At 37.2% G+C, this 18,484-nt stretch overlaps 2 long non-coding RNA genes and 1 pseudogene across 4 annotated transcripts; 2 read left to right on the forward strand and 1 right to left on the reverse strand.

The window, feature by feature from the left end:
- Window positions 1-13: 13 nt before the first annotated feature.
- On the forward strand, window positions 14-4,969 carry LOC125244332. Of its 3 annotated transcripts, XR_007179315.1 has the most exons (7): window positions 14-546; window positions 3,380-3,433; window positions 3,524-3,689; window positions 3,818-3,878; window positions 3,958-4,054; window positions 4,268-4,320; window positions 4,447-4,969. It is a non-coding gene; the product is annotated as an uncharacterized LOC125244332 (long non-coding RNA). The 3 variants fall into 3 exon arrangements; XR_007179314.1 differs by having other exon boundaries at window positions 3,380-3,689; XR_007179316.1 differs by having other exon boundaries at window positions 3,380-3,689; window positions 3,976-4,054.
- A 2,563-nt stretch (window positions 4,970-7,532) lies between these two features.
- LOC125246242 lies at window positions 7,533-12,702 on the forward strand. The gene is made up of 3 exons (XR_007179798.1): window positions 7,533-7,587; window positions 11,215-11,308; window positions 12,587-12,702. It is a non-coding gene; the product is annotated as an uncharacterized LOC125246242 (long non-coding RNA).
- A 3,532-nt stretch (window positions 12,703-16,234) lies between these two features.
- Window positions 16,235-17,856, reverse strand: LOC125245557 (annotated as a pseudogene).
- Window positions 17,857-18,484: the final 628 nt, after the last annotated feature.

Consider the following 18,484-nt stretch of genomic DNA (forward strand, 5'->3'; position numbering starts at 1 on the left):
TATTTTTTTTATCACAAAGCAAATGGAGTTAAAAAATAATCTGTTTGATCAGATGTGCACATATATATGTTAATTCCCACAGTGAAGTACAGGTAAGTGCATAATTTTAAAGAAAGATGGAGGGTAAAATTGCCTTTCTTTAATTTCAGGTAAAGCAAGCAAACAATACAACAAGGTTAGTTTAGCCCTGGTTACCAAAAACCAGTCTTAAGTGACAAGACTGGAAGAGTGTATGTAAGAACGTGTCAAAGAGCCCTGCAGTTTCATAAAACCTTTTATAGTATTTTAAATAATATTATTTTTAAAGGAGTCATGGTGTCACGGACAGAAGGAGACAACAGAGCTAATACAGTTCACAAAGGTTTATTATTGCAGGTGGCAGAGATGGGGAGAATAAACAGGTTAGTAGATTGAATGATGACAGGTTGAATGAACTTAGCTGGATGATAACAGTCTCTTTGTATTTGTAGATGATGGTGAGCGGATTGGTCTGGACTGAAGACAAAGGACGATGAAGGTGAGGGATCTCAATTGTGAGACGAACAGGTAAGGAACCAGGTAAGTGACACATGGCATGAGATGCTTAAAAACTAATTCAAGAAAGATCACATTTGACTGGTATTGAAAGACTAAATGAAATTCGTAGCAGGTTTAGCAAAGTAAGGAAATGGGTTATTTTACCAAGGGTCCAAGGACTTGTGACACTAAAAATATGGCAAGTATTGTAGATGTAAGTATGCCAAATGAAATAACACCTTTTCACTTACATAGCTAATATATATAAACTGAAGGGCTCTTTGACATGTTCTTACATACACTCTTCCAGTCTTGTCTCTTAAGAACTGTGCCCGGTTGCATAAAGCACCTTAAAGGGTTAGTTCACCCAAAAATGAAAATAATGTCATTTATTACTCACCCTCATGCTGTTCTACACCTGTAAGACCTTCATTAATCTTCGAAATGCAAATTAAGATATTTTAGTTGAAATCCGATGGCTCAGTGAGGCCTTCATAGCCAGCAATGACATTTCCTCTCTCAAGATCCATTAATGTACTAAAAACACATTGAAATCAGTTCATTTGAGTACAGTGGTTCAATATTAATATTATAAAGCCATGAGAATATTTTTGGTGTGCCAAAAAAAAACTAAATAACAACTTATTTAGTGATGGCCGAATTCAAAACACTGCTGCAGGAAGCTGGTGTAGTATTGTTGGCACAGAAATACAGTACTCCGTCATTCGTCCAACTCGTGTTTTGAAACTTTGGCCGTGTTTAGCATGAGAATCCAACCCTTTAACAGTGTAAATAAGTCAGAATATAGCATTATACCCCCCTTTAAGCTTCAGAGCATTATGAATCAGCGTGTCGAATCATGATTCGGATTGCGCATCAAAACACCAAACTGCTGAAATCATGTGACTTTGGCGCTCCGAACCGCTGATTCGACACACTCATCATCACTATTTGTCCTTATTTTGTTTTTCTGGCACACCAAAAATATTCTCGTGGTTTTATAATATTAATATTGAACCACTGTACTCACATGAACTGATTTAAATATGTTTTTAGTACATTAATGAATCTTGAGAGAGGAAATGTTATTGCTGGCTATGCAGGCCTCACTGAGCCATCAGATTTCAACAAAATATCTTAAATTAGTCCACTTTCAAATAAAATTTTCCTGATAATTTACTCACCCCCATGTCATCCAAGATGTTCATGTCTTTCTTTCAGTCGAAAAGAAATTAAGGTTTTTGATGAAAACATTCCAGGATTTTTCTCCTTATACTGGACTTCAGTGGACCCCAAACGGTTGAGGGTCAAAATTAATTAGTTTCAGTGCAGCTTCAAAGAGCTTTAAACGATACCAGACGAGGAATAAAGGTCTTATCTAGCAAAAAGATTGGTCATTTTCTAAAAAAAATACAAATGTATATGCTTTTTTTTATAAACAAATGATCTCCTTCAAGTGGTTGCGCACTTCCGTATTCTTCAAAAAGTTTATGCTGTATGTCCTACGCCTTCCCTATTCTACTTACGGAAAAAACGGAACTGGTGCTGCATTCGTTCCATAAGTTGAATAGGGAAGGCAAAGGACGTATAGGGTATGCTGTTTGAAGAATACGGAAGTGGCAGAACCACTTGAAGGAGATCATTTGTTTATATAAAAGCATATACATTTTAAAAACAAATTAGAAAATGACCGATCGTTTAGCTAGATAAGACCCTTATTCCTCATCTGGTATCATTTAAAGCTCTTTGAAGCTGCACTGAAACTGTAGTTTTGACCTTCAACCATTTGGGGTCCAGTGAAGTCCACTATAAGGAGGATAATCCTGGAACGTTTTCATCAAAAACCTTCATGTCTTTTCAACTGAAGAAAGAAATACATGAACATCTTGGATGACATGGAGGAGAGTAAATTATCAGGAAAATTTAATTTGAAAGTGAACTAATACTGTAAGGTGTGATTTCTCCTTAACTAAGGGAATGACTTAAGGGTGTTGTATAATACCTGTTTTCTTAGGTAAAAGAAACCGTTAAGTGTTTCACGACAGCAATCCAGGTTTTGCCATTATAAAATTCTGCTGTTGCCATGGACACGTTATTTGTTAATACCAAAATTGGGATTTCTGCCGTCATTCACTCACACTCATGTCATTGCAAACCCATAAGACATTCATTCATCTTTGGATAACAAATAAAGATATTTTTAATATTCTTTCATCATTTATGTCCATTCATTGAAAGACATCCATATGAATAAGGCTGTTTTGGAAGCTCGAATGTGCTCGCAAGCACAAGAACCAATGAGATTTGTTCTTGCACGTGATGCACACATTTCCGCATCCGTTGACCATAAGAGATATAAATACATATGTAATTCCATCAATGTTTATGTGAATAAATGCCTAAATTACAATTTGTTCATCATATAAAGCAGTCGATCGTGTCTCGTTAGAATACTTGGATTGAACCTGCTCACCTGCTCAAGGTGAAGTTTTCCAAACCTTATGTTATACTTAGGGAAATGACAGTTAAGGGGCTTTATGCAACACATCGTTTTTAAAAGGATTACTTAAGGGAAATTCTTAGGGTTTATGATGTTTCGCCTAAAGAAACCCTTAAGTAACACTTAAGGGTGTTGCAGAAAATAACCATTAAGTTTAAGGGAAACATAAGGGCGATCTTATGGGAAAATTACACTTAAGGTGCTTTATGCAACTGGGCACTGGTATTTTGTAACAATGGCTGAACACACCTTGTTGAATTGTTCGCTTGTTGGAGACCTGGAAATATAGAGAACTGTTTTTACTCTCCACCATTCTCTAAAATTACACACTTGCTTAATAATATATTTCTTTTGTTTTTTTAGATGGACAATCTGTCTGACCAAGATGTGTATCAAAAGAGGTCAAGGGCAGTTGGGGTAAGTGTCCCAGACAGAATCAACTTAAGTTTTTTAAGAATAGCAGACATATTTTTGTGGGTAGATTTATTCAGGAGAAGATGATTACAGCATTGGGATCCACTTGGATAAAATGAAAACCAAATGCTTGGAGATCACCAAATCCTTTTAGAGGACTAAATGACACGGACAAAGAGTGAGAGGACAGACTATATGAAACATCACTCCACAAAGGATGATATTATCATGATATCCAGCCCTTAATGTCCCCTCAGTTGTGAGTAAAATTGTGTTTCAAATTGTGACTTGAAAGCAAATAATAATGGAAATTATGTATCATTTAATGCGTTTATATTGAATACATACATGTTATATTGAATATAACATTATTCTCTTCTTGTTTAGGAACCACGTACACCCAACCCTGTGCTGTATATACTGTAAATGGATGTGCCTTGTGTAACAGGTATACAAAGTATTCTAGTAAATATTGTTATAATTCACACAAAATTGTTCATATACGTTTTATGATACCTTATCTAAAGGTGCGCTTCTCCTTTAAGTGATGCGAGGTCACAGTATGACCTAATTTCCTGTCCTGTCTCCTCCTCTTCCCTTTTGAACTGTGATTCAATGGAAGAGGTAGGTTTCTTTTGTCATCCTGTTAATTTTATTTAATCCTAATGTTAATTATATCTTTTATATCTTTATTTCAACCCAAACCTATATGTAAAGTACTGTTTTATCTATCCTTGGGATTATTTTTGATATTTTACATTCTTTGAGGAATATTTTCTAATATTTTTATGTGAAGCAAGCACATGGTAATGGAGGCGCACCATATTTGTTTTATAGAGTGTTATATGGGCCACTCGATCTGAGGCTGCTTATTTGTCTCTGTTAAACAGGTATGTTTTCTATATTATTTTCCTTATGTTCATGTTTTCTTCCGCCCTTTTGAAATGTGATTCGATGGAAGAGAGTGTTATAAGGGCCACTCAATCTGAGGCTGCTTATTTTTCTCTTTTACTCAGTAAAAAGATCCAGTGAATCGACTGCTTGCTGTCCCGTGTCTGTTTCTGCATCCACACAACGTAACACAACGCAGACCAAGTTTTAATACCCAGTGTCGCTGGCCGCACATCACGCTGGGCATAAGCGAGCCACACGGGTTACACTTGGATGCAGTCTGTTTTAGAAATAATGATGCAAGGGGAGAAGGTCTATGAAGTAGACGATATGACCAGGTCATATGACAATGTACTTCATCTTCAACCTTGAATATGGTTCAAGGCCGAGAAACACTCTAACATTATTTGAAAAATAAAAATGTCCTGTTTAATGTCCTGTTTAAACATTATCTTAAAAAATATATATAAATTAAAAATTAAATGATTAAAAATAATATAAAAATGATAGATATTCAGCTACATTCTGTTAAAGGTTGATGGAAATGTATAGATTAATGAATGAATTTTTTTATTTGATTGTTTATTTATTTATTTATTTGAATGATAAAAAACAATATTCCTTTTTTCTCTGTCCATTGGTGCCTGTGCTCACATTTTATATTTATGTATTAAACATTTTATAGACAATCATTGTGTTCTGTATTCAATGTTTTGAAATGGGATTAAGATATAGTTATACAAGTTATATATAAGACATATAGTTAATGTATAATTTAAATAATATTTTAATAATTATTATTAATATATGTTATTGCTATCTAAAAGGAAAAGGTTCAAAATGGAACCTTAATGGGGCTTTAATGCACCTTTAAGTGAAGGTTCCAATTAGAACCTTTTTAAAAAGGTTCAAAAATGAACCTTTAAGGTTCCCCCACAGTTGCAATCGCCAGGAACCTCAAAAGGTTCATTTTTGAACCTTTTCTTCTTAGAGTGTACGATTTTCAGATAAACTCACTCATAACGTGTGTGTGGACACACGATCTTCTGACCATCAGAATTTGCACCATGTACGCCCGCCTTTACTTCTAACAAAGAACGGTCTCTGCTTCTAATAAACCAGACGACTACTACTGCTACTGCTTTGTGTGTATTCAACATAGTGACGATGCAAGCTGCCTCTAAAAACATGAATGTTTTAGAAGAACAACAACATAGTGATGAAACATAATGGTGCATAGTGACTTGAAATGGACCCGTGGTGTATATAGCCTAGATAGAAATGGCTCATTCTCAGGTAATAAAAACATAACGGTTATTTATGTAAGGTCTTTATACAGCACTAAAAACATAGTTATGTATATTATATTGCATTTCTGTCTAGAGATCCTCCTAAATTTTACACACTGCACTTTTAAAGAATTTATTTTACTTTGTCGTCTTCAAACACTAGAGAATAATGATGAATATTGTCTGTACCTCTCACTGAGAGAAAACTACAACATATCAATATGTTTTGGGGAAGTGTCCTGTTCAACATTAACCTTGAATTATCAGTGTATATGTGCTGGTTCTTCTGTGTTTTCTCATGTTGGCTTCTAGAAGAGCAGTTCTGTGTCCTCAGAGGGTCACTCTGTACCTAAACCTGGTGTCATCTGTATAATAAATGGAGACATGCTTATGTCTATCAATTCATGTGTGGACAATTTCTTATTTTCCTCTATTTCTTAGCCAGTCAGAATGATTTAACCTGAAGTACTGAAGAACTGCTGCTGTGTTGAATGTGTACACAGACTTGAAGATGATTTCTGCAAACTATTCTTCTGTAAAATTTCTTCAGTTTATTTTTTAAACTCTGACTCCATGTCTTCATTCATCATATCTCTTTGTGTCTTTAACTGTAAATTCCCCTACACAAGCTGGTTTGCCATCTGCCAAAAAAATCTACAAGAAGAAGAGATTTGACTGTTACAGTCATAGACAAAATAAATACATTATTGTTCAAACTCTTACAGGTACAAGTCTATGATCAGCTGAAGCTGAAAACATGTATGTTTGATGAATGTTTATAAAGTTTAATAAAGCAGCTCTTGGAAAACAACTGACAGATTGAAATGTTATTATTATATACATCACACACTGTAAAACCTAACTGTGAAATTCACTAAATGAAATGTTCATTTTACTTAGAACTTTTAAAAAAGTTAATTCAACTTAACAAATTTTGTGATGTGAACTCAAAAATGTATTATATTAAGTAGAACTCAAACTAAATAAGTAACTAGAAATAATTATGTTATTTTAACTTTAATGGTTTAAGTTACAGAAATAAATTTAATCTAGTAGCTTATGTCGTCTATAAATAAATAACTAAAAGTTATCAAATAAACACAAAAACAATAATAAATACATTAATCTATTTCATATTAAGACTACACCAACATTAAGCCTTTTTAAAGGAATTACATTTACTCACGTCAAAGTATTATCCAAGTGTGTTTCTAGGCAACAAAAACCGCGCCGGCGCCATTTTCCCTTCTTCAGTCGCAGCAGGAGGACGGGCTCACGCAACGGTCAAAAAAAATAACAGGTAAGCATTTCTAACTACTTTATTCATATTTGTGGCATTTTTGAACGTTTTCTGTTTTATTATCATACCTATTTAGCTGAAGATAACCAACTCAGTAATACTAATTTGTTTAACGTTTGCTAGCAAACTATCGAGGCGCCAGGCCACTAGCCAACATGCTATCCAAGTTATCGACCGCAGGTGAAATGCTGTGTTTTTGTACCCCACAGGTTGTCTATGGTAAATTAAGAAATATTTTTTTGTGCTTTCTCACAGTCGGACACAGATAACGCGACTTTTATGTTTTGAGACGGTTGGCAGACCATTTTCCACATCCCTCGTGCGCGGCGCCACAGAAACTACAGCAACAGGTAATGCAAACCCACCCATTGCCTATATTACAACCATTAAACGTATTGTTAATAGTTATTTATGACCCGCTTCATGAGTTTCATCTAGTATATCCTTGTAATGCTAATTCAGTTTACTAAAGCAGCCGAAGCCCCGGGGGCAGAGGCTCGAGGATCGTTTATGATGGCTGTTTTGCTAACGTTAGTTAACATTTAAGACTGTTATTTGCTCTTCACGTTTTCTAATTTGAAACTCATAACAATGTGTTGTCATGCTTTTGAAATGAATCTTTTCAAAGCAAAGACGTCGAAGGGTGGTGTGATATCAACATGGCTACAATAATATGAGTAACGTAGACTAATCATGTTCCGTACACTTTTCGCCATTCACCACACTTCAGCGACCACTCCCCCGTTGTTGAGAGCCAGACAAGCAAGTTTGTGTGCTCATTCCCTGGGGGAATACATATTGTACAGTTCAAACTTTGATGTCTTTTCGACAAATAGTATTAGAGAAAAGTGGGGGAAAGTACCTCCTTCGCCTATGTACGGAAGATGTTAAAGGTTAACGGTGTTCCGTACAGGCTTACAATGATGTTCCGTACAGAGCGTATAACTTGATTTCAATGGTGAAAATAGACATTTAACTGATCAATTGTGTGTTATTTTAACTGAAGAAAACATAATTTAAATTAATTAGACAGGCGAATACCTTTTTATTTGGTTAAAATGCAAGTTAATTACTTTAAAAAGCTAGAGGAGTTGCCTTGATTCTGTCTTCTATTAATAACGGCATGTGAGTTAAGCATGAAACATGTGAAACATTAGTGAATATAACGTTACCATGTATTTCTGAAGATGAAGAATGAAGAACAAACAATTTGCATTGATTTAAATAAAATTTAATGATTAAAAACTTCCAAACATAAATGATCAGGATGCGCGTCCTTGCCTGTCTCAGGCTGACAGTGGCGCCAAGCTGTCATCGTCCGCGACTGACGTTTCAAATTTCCCATTTCAAAGCATTTATTTAACAAAAGGCAATATATTTAACAATTTGTGATAATACAATATTTATTTCATAAAGACTGTAATTCTGTGATAAGCACAAATTAAGTCGAAATGTACATTTTCGCTGCTCTAGTGGTCTCCCCACACAAGCTGCAGTCTGGGAACTAAACAAGGTGATGGGATGATTAACAAGACACAGGTGGATCAAATGAACTAATGAACAGAACGGGGAAACTAGGTCACAGAGGAAGACGGAAACATGAGGTTCTGTAACAGTTCGCCCCCTCCCGAATAGGCGCGTCCTCGCGCCGTAAGAGTCCAGAGGAGGGAGGGAGGGGGTTCTGGAGGAGGGCGGAGTAAAAAACAACAAACAAAAGAAAAGAGTCCATGGAAAATAACAGTGACAGTCCAAGGGGGAGTGGAGGGTGGGAGGAGCCAGGGGGAAGCTAGGAGCAGGAGGAGCCAGATGTTACCCCAGAAGCCAGCCAGGACGAGGCCCCAGGGTAGAGTCGCAGGTGGGAGGAGCCATGGTGGAGTCAGCTTGAGGGCAGACGACACCCTGGGGACGACCAACAGAGATTCAGCTGGAGACCCAGATGGAACTGCAGAGCCGACGAGCCCACACGCAGCCGATGGTCCTGGAGACCGAGGAGGAGCCATGGTGACGAGTGTCCGAGGAGGAGGCGGACATCCAGAGGGCAAAGGCTGAGCCGGTGGGACGGAGGATGTAGGCGGAGCTGGAGGGAAGGAGGTGCCAGATGGAACCGTAGGTGCAGGCAGGTGGACGACTGACCAAGGCGAAGCCGGAAAGACAAGGGAGCCCGGAGAAGCCGTATGGCCAATGGTGTCTGGTGGAGCCAAGGGAAGGAGGAGCCAGGGTGACACCGAAGTGTCGACGGGCCGAGGTGGAGCAGAGGGCGTGGAGGCTGGAAGTGGAGGCAGGGGATCTGATCCATCCTGAATGGATGGAGTGGAGGACCTGAAGATGCTTGACATCCCCACCTGGCATGTGGGAGATGTCAAGCGGCTGAAAGGCAGAAATAGTGGGGCTGGAGAGCGGGAGAGGGAGGCTGGGTGGGCAGACAGGGAACTCAGGAGACATAGGAGAACTGGAAAACACTGGAGAATGGTCCTCAGGAAGCTCAGGAGATTGATTAAAAACAGGAAAATCAGGGGAATGGGAAGTCACCTCTCCGAAAAAATCTATTAAATCATCCATAAAAATGTCTTTCAGTTCCTCAAAATATTTACCAGTGTCAGTCAGTTCAATCTTCGTGGCAGCGTTGTGGGCGAGCTTTCCTCCCAGCCCTCGAGCTCCACGAGTACTCCCTCAGCGTCGCATGATGTAACGGGCTCACGCAGCTGGTCAGACCCTTGCTGTGAGGTTGGCTCCGTGGCGATGGTACCGTCTGACCTTGTCCTCGGTCCTGGCTCATCCATCGCGGCAAGCTGGCCTCCTCGGTCTGCGGTGGGCATGTGAAACATCTCCGTTGCGACTTTCGTCAGTGGTGACTGACTGGCTTCTGGTAGTGGAGTGGGGCTGGTGGCGAAGTAATCCTCTACGGGGCCGACGGTGACAGGTGAGTCGTTACTCACCAGCACCCACTCCACGAGTGCGGCGAAGTTCTTCCGAGGACCGCTCCCTGGGAGGCGTGCTCGGGACTGCTCACTTAGGCTGTAGAGATAGAGCACACAGAGCGTGCAGTCAGGATAGTGTGTATGGCACGCCAGCTCCAAAACCTCCATGGTGTGAGTCTCCAGGGAGCGGTCCCTCTGCTCCAGGCGAAGAATGGCAACATCAGGGTCCATGATGAAGGAAAAAGGGGAAAAAACTAACAAAAAGAAAATCACCGCAAAAAACTGTATTGGTGCGCTCTTCTGTTACGTGTGCTGTGTATCAAAGCACGACGAAGACAAAGATGGCGATTAACAATACTTTAATGAGACATAGTAGATTCCAAACAGGGTAAAGACAGCATTAACACGTGGAGACAACAAGGAGAACGGACAAGGAGTGAAGGAGAACACAGGGTATATATATACATGTGACTGACAAAGGAACTAAACAAGGTGATGGGATGATTAACAAGACACAGGTGGATCAAATGAACTAATGAACAGAACGGGGAAACTAGGTCACAGGGGAAGACGGAAACATGAGGTTCTGTAACAGATATATAGTTTATGTATGACCTGGAAGTATGTATTCAATGATCAGCAGTAAAAGCTCATCTGTACGGAACATCGTTGTGTACGGAACATGGTTAGTCTACGTTAAGTAGAATTCACATTGAACAAATCGATGGGCTTTAGTATGGTAACGAAATGCAAATTGTCACGTTATGAACATGTTAAATATATCTTTCTTCAGTTTAAATTTTTGGATATTGCTATTTTTGCAAATGTATATAATGATGACCAGAAATTTCTTGCAACACAAATGATAAGTATACTGAAGCAATGGAATATTTGTTTTTGCAACTTTTTATAATGAAATTTAATTCTAAACATATTGATCAATGCATACACAGCCCACACAAAAAATAATACAAACCTCAACTAACATCAAGCTATATTAGATCTTCCACACCACATGAATGGCATCATGACCTCCAAGGACCAATGATGTTTGATAATGTATTGTCACCATTTTCTGTATTGGCAGAGTGAATAACAACTTACATTTCAGTCTGTCTTGTCATGTTGTATTGCTTCAGAAGAATACTGGTTACGTCTTAAGTTTTGGTTATAGCTGACTTTATTAATATGGATAGAAAAAAATATCTTTTGTGTTATATTTCCACTGGCACTTATCCTGAAGTTGACTTGGGTTTATATAAAGGTGTCAATTGCTAATCCTAGGTTGCAGTGATTGAAAATTGTCTTATCATGAATCATAAAAATAAACTGACCATAAATGTTGTTTAATTGTGAGTTAAACTAATTTTTTGTTTTGTTTTCAAGGGCTGCATTTTTTGGCTTTGATGTCATTCGAACTACGATCTGGCGGGTCATACTATCTGTAAAGAAGAGTCTGCCGATGTTTTTAAGACACAAGGTAGGTCAAAACAACATTATATTTACTTAGCTACATTTTAAGCTTTTTGCTGACATGAGCATAAATGCATGGTGTGGGTACAGTGACTGAATAGCTGAGCATTCAAGTTGCATAGTCCATTTAGAAACTAATTACTGAATTACTCACTTTCATGTTGTTCCAAACACACAATTATATTCTTCAGAATTTGTATTTATTTATTTTTTTTATAATTTTGATATTCTTTCATTAATTACTCACCCTCATGTCGTTCCACACTCGTAAGACCTTCGTTCATCTTCAGAACACAAATTAAGATGTTTTTGATGAAATCAGATGGCTCAGTGAGGCCTGCATTGAGAGCAAGATATTGAACACTTTTAATGCCCAGAAAGCTACTAAAAACATTTAAAACGGTTCATGTGACTACAATGGTTCAACCTTAAATGTTATAAAGTGACTAGAATACTTTGTGCACCAAAAAAAAACAAAATAACGACTTTTCAACAATATCTAGTGATGGGAGATTTCAAAACACTGCTTCATGAAGCTTCAAAGTTTTATGAATCTTTTGTTTCGAATCAGTGGTTCAGAGCGCTGAAGTTTGATGGCCGCTCCAAACCACTGATACGAAACAAGATTCGTAAAGCTTCATATTGCTTCATATAAGCTTCATATAAGCAGTGTTTTGAAATCGACCATCACTAAATATTGTTGAATAAAGTCATTTTGTTTTTTGGCACACAAAAAGTATTCTCATCGCTTTATAATATTAAGGTTGAACCACTGTAGTCATTAACGGTTTTAAATATGTCTTTAGTAGCTTTTTAGACATCTGAAAGTGTCCAATATCTTGCTGGCGATGCAGGCCTCACGGAGCCATCAGATTTTATGAAAAATACCTTAATTTATGTTCTGAAGATGAACGAAGGTCTTACGGGTGTGGAACGGCATGAGGGTGAGTAATTAATGACAGAATTTTCATTTTTGGGTGAACTAACCCTTTAAGCACCACTTTTCTTTAGTTAGTGTAATAAATTAATAACTTTAGGTTGATGCCAAATTAAATTTTTATTAATAAAAATGAACATTGAAACAGCTCTGAAAGACATGTTGTGAATATTAAAGTACTACAGGGTTTTAAATAAGCACACCCTATTGAGTAAACAATACACCAAAACCTTCACAATGTTATTTTCATTTATGAAAATTTAAATATGGTGTCTGCTCTGACAAGGGTTGTTTTTATGTGTGGTGACATACACTAACACAATTTTTTTTTTTCCCCAATGCGTTTAGAAAAAGGAGCTTGACCAGGTGCAGAAGGCAACACTCACCATCATTGCTGTTGAGGAGGAAGAGGGAACTTTTTACCTTTTAACCCACTGGATATTTTGATTGTCTTTGAAGATGAGGTGATGTCTGCCAAGTCAGTGCACTGCCTTTGGAGTACACTTAGTTCATATAGAAAGTACTGTTGAATTACCTTTCTTACATAAAAATTATCTACTCTGTTTCTGGTGGTGTTAGAACATAGTTATTTTATATTATTATTTTAATTTTACAAACTTTTACAATTTTAAAATTGAAATTTTTAAACAAACATATTTCCTTGTTTGTGCGGTCTTATACTTGGAGGAAAAAAAATCTAAGATTGTTTTAAGGTTATATTTTTGACTTGACAGCCCAATTATTTTGTTTTATGCTTGAACATTTTGTGAAGTAACTGTTGTTTTTCAATAAATACTTAAGAATACTCTCTTATTCTGTCATTTTGTGCCAATGTTAAGTTTTGCTTGGTCTTATGTAACTTTATTACTTTGAGTTGGATTAACATAAACCATTTGCCGCAATCTGTTTCCTAAAACCATTTAAGTAACGATATAGTTGTTAAGACTTAGTTAGATTTGTTACCTGAATTCAAACTGAATGAGTGGATTAAACTTAAAATCTTTAAGTTGACTTTACTCTTATGATTGACTAAACCAACTCTAAAATTTAAGTGAATTTAACTCAATGCATATGAGTTTAGAGTACTTATACATATTAGGTTTAAAACTTAAATGGTTTGAAGAAATTAGTTTCCTCAAATGGTTTGAGTTACCGTAACTTATCGGGTTTTGCAGCAGGAGAGATAGACGTGCAGCAGCAAGAAGATGCTAATGATTATAGGGATGAGTATTGAGAACTGGTATTAAATTGGTAGCAAAATACTGTATGTAACTAAATATGTATGTAACATTGATTTATAACCCTTTAAACACAACCACATGTCATTCAAACCATCTCCAAGTGGACAGCAGTGATCCAGGATCAATCAGAATCAGAAATCAGAAAGAACTTTATTGCCAGGTATGTTGTTTACACATACTAGGAATTTGTTTTAGTGACAGAAGCTCCACAGTGCAATAGAGACAAGACAAGACAAGACACATAATAAAAAGAATAAAAGAATAATATACAAATGTACAAGATGGATAAAGTGCAAAAAAAGAAAAAAAAAAACTATATAATATAGACACAGTTATGATGTGTGCAAATTTGAAAATAAGTGTTTTAAGTAAATAATGTGTAATAGTGTTCCATGTTTGTCAAGTGTTCATGAGATGGATTGCTTGAGGGAAGAAACTGTTCCTGTGTCTGGTCGTTCTGGTGCTCAGGGCTCTGTAGCGTCGACCAGATGGCAACAGTTCAAAGAGGGAGTGTGCTGGATGTGAGGGGTCCAGAGTGATCTTCTTTGCCCTTTTTCTCACTCTGGATAAGTACAGTTCTTGGAGAGTGGGGAGGGTTGTACCAATGATTCGCTCAGCAGACCGGACTACCCTCTGTAGTCTTCTGAGGTCAGATTTGGTAGCTGAGCTGAACCAGACGGTAATTGAAGTGCAGAGGATGGATTCAGTGATGGCAGAGTAAAACTGTTTCAGCAGCTCCTGTGGCAGGTTGAACTTCCTCAGCTGGCGAAGGAAGTACAACCTCTGCTGGGCCTTTTTCACAATGGACTCGATGTGGTTGTCCCACTTCAGGTCCTGGGAGATGATGGTGCCCAGGAACCTGAATGTCTCCACTGCAGTCACAGTGCTGTTCATGATGGTGAGTGGGGGGAGAGCAGGGGGGTTTCTCCTGAAGTCCATGATCATCTCCACTGTCTTGAGCGTGTTGAGCTCCAGGTTGTTAAGACTGCACCAGACAGCCAGCTGTTCAACCTCCAGTCTGTAAGCAGACTCGTCACCGTCACGGATGATTTTTTTTTCTCTTTTTTTTCAGAAAAAAGAGATCCATTATGAAGACCATGTTCCAGGAGCAGTGAATACTGGGTGAAAAACTAAGCCTCATTATTTCTGTATCACTTATAAGACTAAATCGAATTAAACTGATATTGATGGATTATATGTTGCAGGCCTGACCTAGTTATTTTGGTTGAAAGGAATGGCCATGCTTTTCTCTGCTATTCACTTAACCATTTGCGCACTCATCTTTTTATCTTCTTTCTTTTTGTTATAGCAGCAACATTAGCTTTGTTTTTACATGGACACTAATAATCTGACTGGAATCGAGCACAGCTGGAATAATAACATCAGTCAGAATGAATTGGTCAATGAGATTTGTGAATTCCTTTTCTAATCCATTAAATATTATGTAAACACTTGATAACATTGGAAAATGTTGAACAATGATGTAGAAATGACTGATAATAATCAGAATGTAGAATGATTTCTGAAGGATCATGTGACACTGAAGACTGGAGTAATGATGTAACGGAGTAACTGGAGTAATGAAGAGACCACATTTTAGTTTCAGTCCTGTAAAAATCTGCTGATCTCAAGGGATCTGTCCTTGTTGAATTTTGGCTATTTCATAATAAATAATAATACAACTACATGCCACGATGAAATATGTGAGGTGTATGGTTTATTTAAACAACAAATGTAAAACAAATAATAAAAAAAAAATTGTATAAGCATCAATCCAGAAGGCCTAGAGGTTAGGTCAGAATGTGCTGAATCATCTTCGTCATCCTCTTCACGAAGATCAAGTAAGTCTGCAAGCAGCATAGCCGCAGCACAAGCTCGTGCTAAAGCAGGAGCACATCACAGGCCTCACACTCTTCTTTTAAAGCATTTAAAGTAGCTTCAATGCATGCTTTCTTTAAGCCCTGCAGTAATGAAATCTCTACGAGATAAATAAGCAGCCAATTCAGAAACATCTGTAGAATTAACTTTTGCTGTGATGGGAGTCTGAGCTGTGACTGGAGTTTGGCTGAAAGAATCCATATGATGCTGTGAGCGAAAGTTGGAACTGTCCACATTTGCAGGTTGAGGACAATTATCTACTGAAGAAGAAAAGTGTTTTCATACATATTCTCCTGTTCGTTCAACAGACTGGTGGATTAATGAAGCATGACTTCCTCTCCCATCAGATTCACCCATTTCTGATTTACCAAATGCCTCAAACACTTCAGCTTCTGCTGGACTGGAGAATTTATAAGTACATCAGCTTAAATCTACTCTTTAAATTTTTCAAAAATTCATAAAAACTTAAGTTTTATCACAACTTGTTGCGACCTGAACAACACGTAGTTCTGTGGAAAAATCCTCAAAATAAAAAGGTTTTATAAAATGACGAACATCACATTTCAGCCTTTAACAGATGTTCAAGAAAAGACATTCATATTCTAGATACTTTATTATTGTAATTAATTCCATTTTTTTAAAGCATATTATATTCTTTCAGATCCACTTATCAATGTTTAGTACAACTCTGAACAAACACAGAAAAATATGGGTTAGTTTTCACACTGATCTGAAGAAAAACAGCAGGGAGCACAGTTTAAACAGAAACAGTTTAGCACCTTAATCTCCACTCAGATTTTCTTCAGATCCTCCTCAATCATCTGAGGAATCTTCTCTTTCTGATCAGTGATCCTCATATTTACAAAGTAAAGTGTGTGGTTCATGACTGGACAGATCCAGCAGAATCAACTACAGACACAATTCTGATTTTGTTTTCTTTCCTCTCTCCATGTCTCTACTTCAAATCTTTCATATTCAGCTTCAGTATATGCTCTGATTCTCTCCTCTGTCTCTTTTCTCACTCTCTCAATCTCCTCTTGTCTTTGTTTCTCCTCTTGTTGTTTTCTCTCCTCTTCCTCTCTCTGTATCCTCTCTTCTTCCTCTCGTCTGAATCTCTCAGCATCTTCAAACATCTCAGTACTGTAGTATCCTCCTCCATTCTGCTCTATCATTGTGTCAATCTTCTGCAGTAGATCATTCACCTGCTCTCTGTTTCTCTGATCTCTATTGTTGAAGACGTGATATCTGCCTCCACACTGATCAACTAGATGTCTTACTGCACTGATCCTCTCAATGATTTCCTCTACGGCCTCTCCTTCTAGCTGATCTCCATGAGTGAAGAGAATGATGGAGTATTTTAACACCTCCTGACCAAACAACATCTCAATCATCTGAGGAATCTGCTGCTCCATCTCAGTTATCCTCATATTCACAGGAAACACAATGAGAAAAGCATGAGGTCCAGGACTGGATAAATAAACACTTCTCGCTATCTCCTTAGCTAACTCTTCCTGTTTCATCTTTGTGTCAAAGAATCCAGGAGTATCAACTACAGACACAGATCTGCCTGAAACAGTGACGTGAACATCTGAACATTCACGAGTTACTGAATTTGTACTCATCACCGATTTAAACTCTCTCTGTCCCAGTATCGTGTTTCCAGCTGCACTCCTCCCACCTCCACTTTTACCCAGAAGAACAATCCGTCTGGATGAGAGAATGTCAGCAGGAGCAGCTGGTTCAGTGTCTATTGGGATTTTTCTCTGTTGCTTCAGTCTCTCTGGTACTACTTCTACATAATAAAGAAACAAAGAATATATATATATATATATTAATATATATTTTAACACTCACTGCAAAGTATTTTTATTAAAAATATCCAGTAAATTTGTTTAATATTGGCATAAAAGACTCACCCTTTAAGTCAAAGTATGGCTTAAGTATTTTCATAAACAGTCCTTGAACTTGGTCACTCTGTCCTCTCTTCTGGTTGTTGAACACATGGTATCTATGATCATATTTCTGAACTAGTTTCTTCAGTGGTTCATTGTCATCGATGAACTCTTTTATAGTCATGTTGTCTTCCTCCAGTTCGTCTCCTCTGGTGAAGAGAATCCAGGTTTTCTTCAGCCGTTATTCTCCCAGCAGCTTCTCAATCTTGTCTACAGTTTCTCTCTCTTGTTCTGTGAATCTGTCAGCTTTGATGACCAGCAGAAACACACAGAGACCTGATTCACATCTCTGGAGAACCTCTTCATATTTCTGCTGAATCTCTTCTTCACTCAGGTGTGTGTTAAATAATCCTGGTGTGTCATAAACAGTGACTGGAAATTGACCAACAGTTCCAGATTCAACAGCAACATCTCGAGTGACAGATCTGGAGCTTCTCTTTGAGATGAACGCTTGTTGTCCCAGGATTGTGTTTCCTGTTGCACTTTTCCCTGCCCTGGTTTTTCCCAACAAGACCAAATTCAAAGACATCACATCTATTCCCTCCATTTTCATTCCACAGCCTATTAAGAAATAACATCAACATGGAATAAGAGGGAAAAAGGGTAACACTTTATAAGAACTGCACGCTATGAAGCATTAGTTAAGAATTATTAAACAGTCAATTCATCACTTACAAAGCATTAACAGACATTTGTTAGCCTTTTATAAATACAGCTATAAATGATTTATTCTTGATTTAAAAGCATATCTATAATGTGTTTAATAATTGTATTTTCAGTCTTTATTAATAATCAATTGCAAGGTAATTTTGACACTAGGAATATGTGTTAATAAAGTATTACTATTACTATATATGTCTAAATTATACAATTTAAATTAAATAAATTTTAATAGTTTATTAATCATTTACTTTCACATCCTTAATGATCTTATGAACCACTGACAACTCCTAAATAACTGGTAATAAAGTATGAAAATACAATTATTAAACACATTATAGATATGCTTATAAATCAAGAACAAATAATGTATAGCTGTATTCATAAACGGCTTACTAATGTCTATTAATGCTTTATAAATGATGATTTAACTATTTACTAATGCTTAACTAATGCTTCATAGCATAGCATTCAAAGTTATTATAAAGTGTTATAAAAAAATGCATGTGGTACAA

This window comes from Megalobrama amblycephala, linkage group LG14 (genome assembly GCF_018812025.1).
Source record: "Megalobrama amblycephala isolate DHTTF-2021 linkage group LG14, ASM1881202v1, whole genome shotgun sequence".
Lineage (NCBI taxonomy): Eukaryota > Metazoa > Chordata > Actinopteri > Cypriniformes > Xenocyprididae > Megalobrama > Megalobrama amblycephala.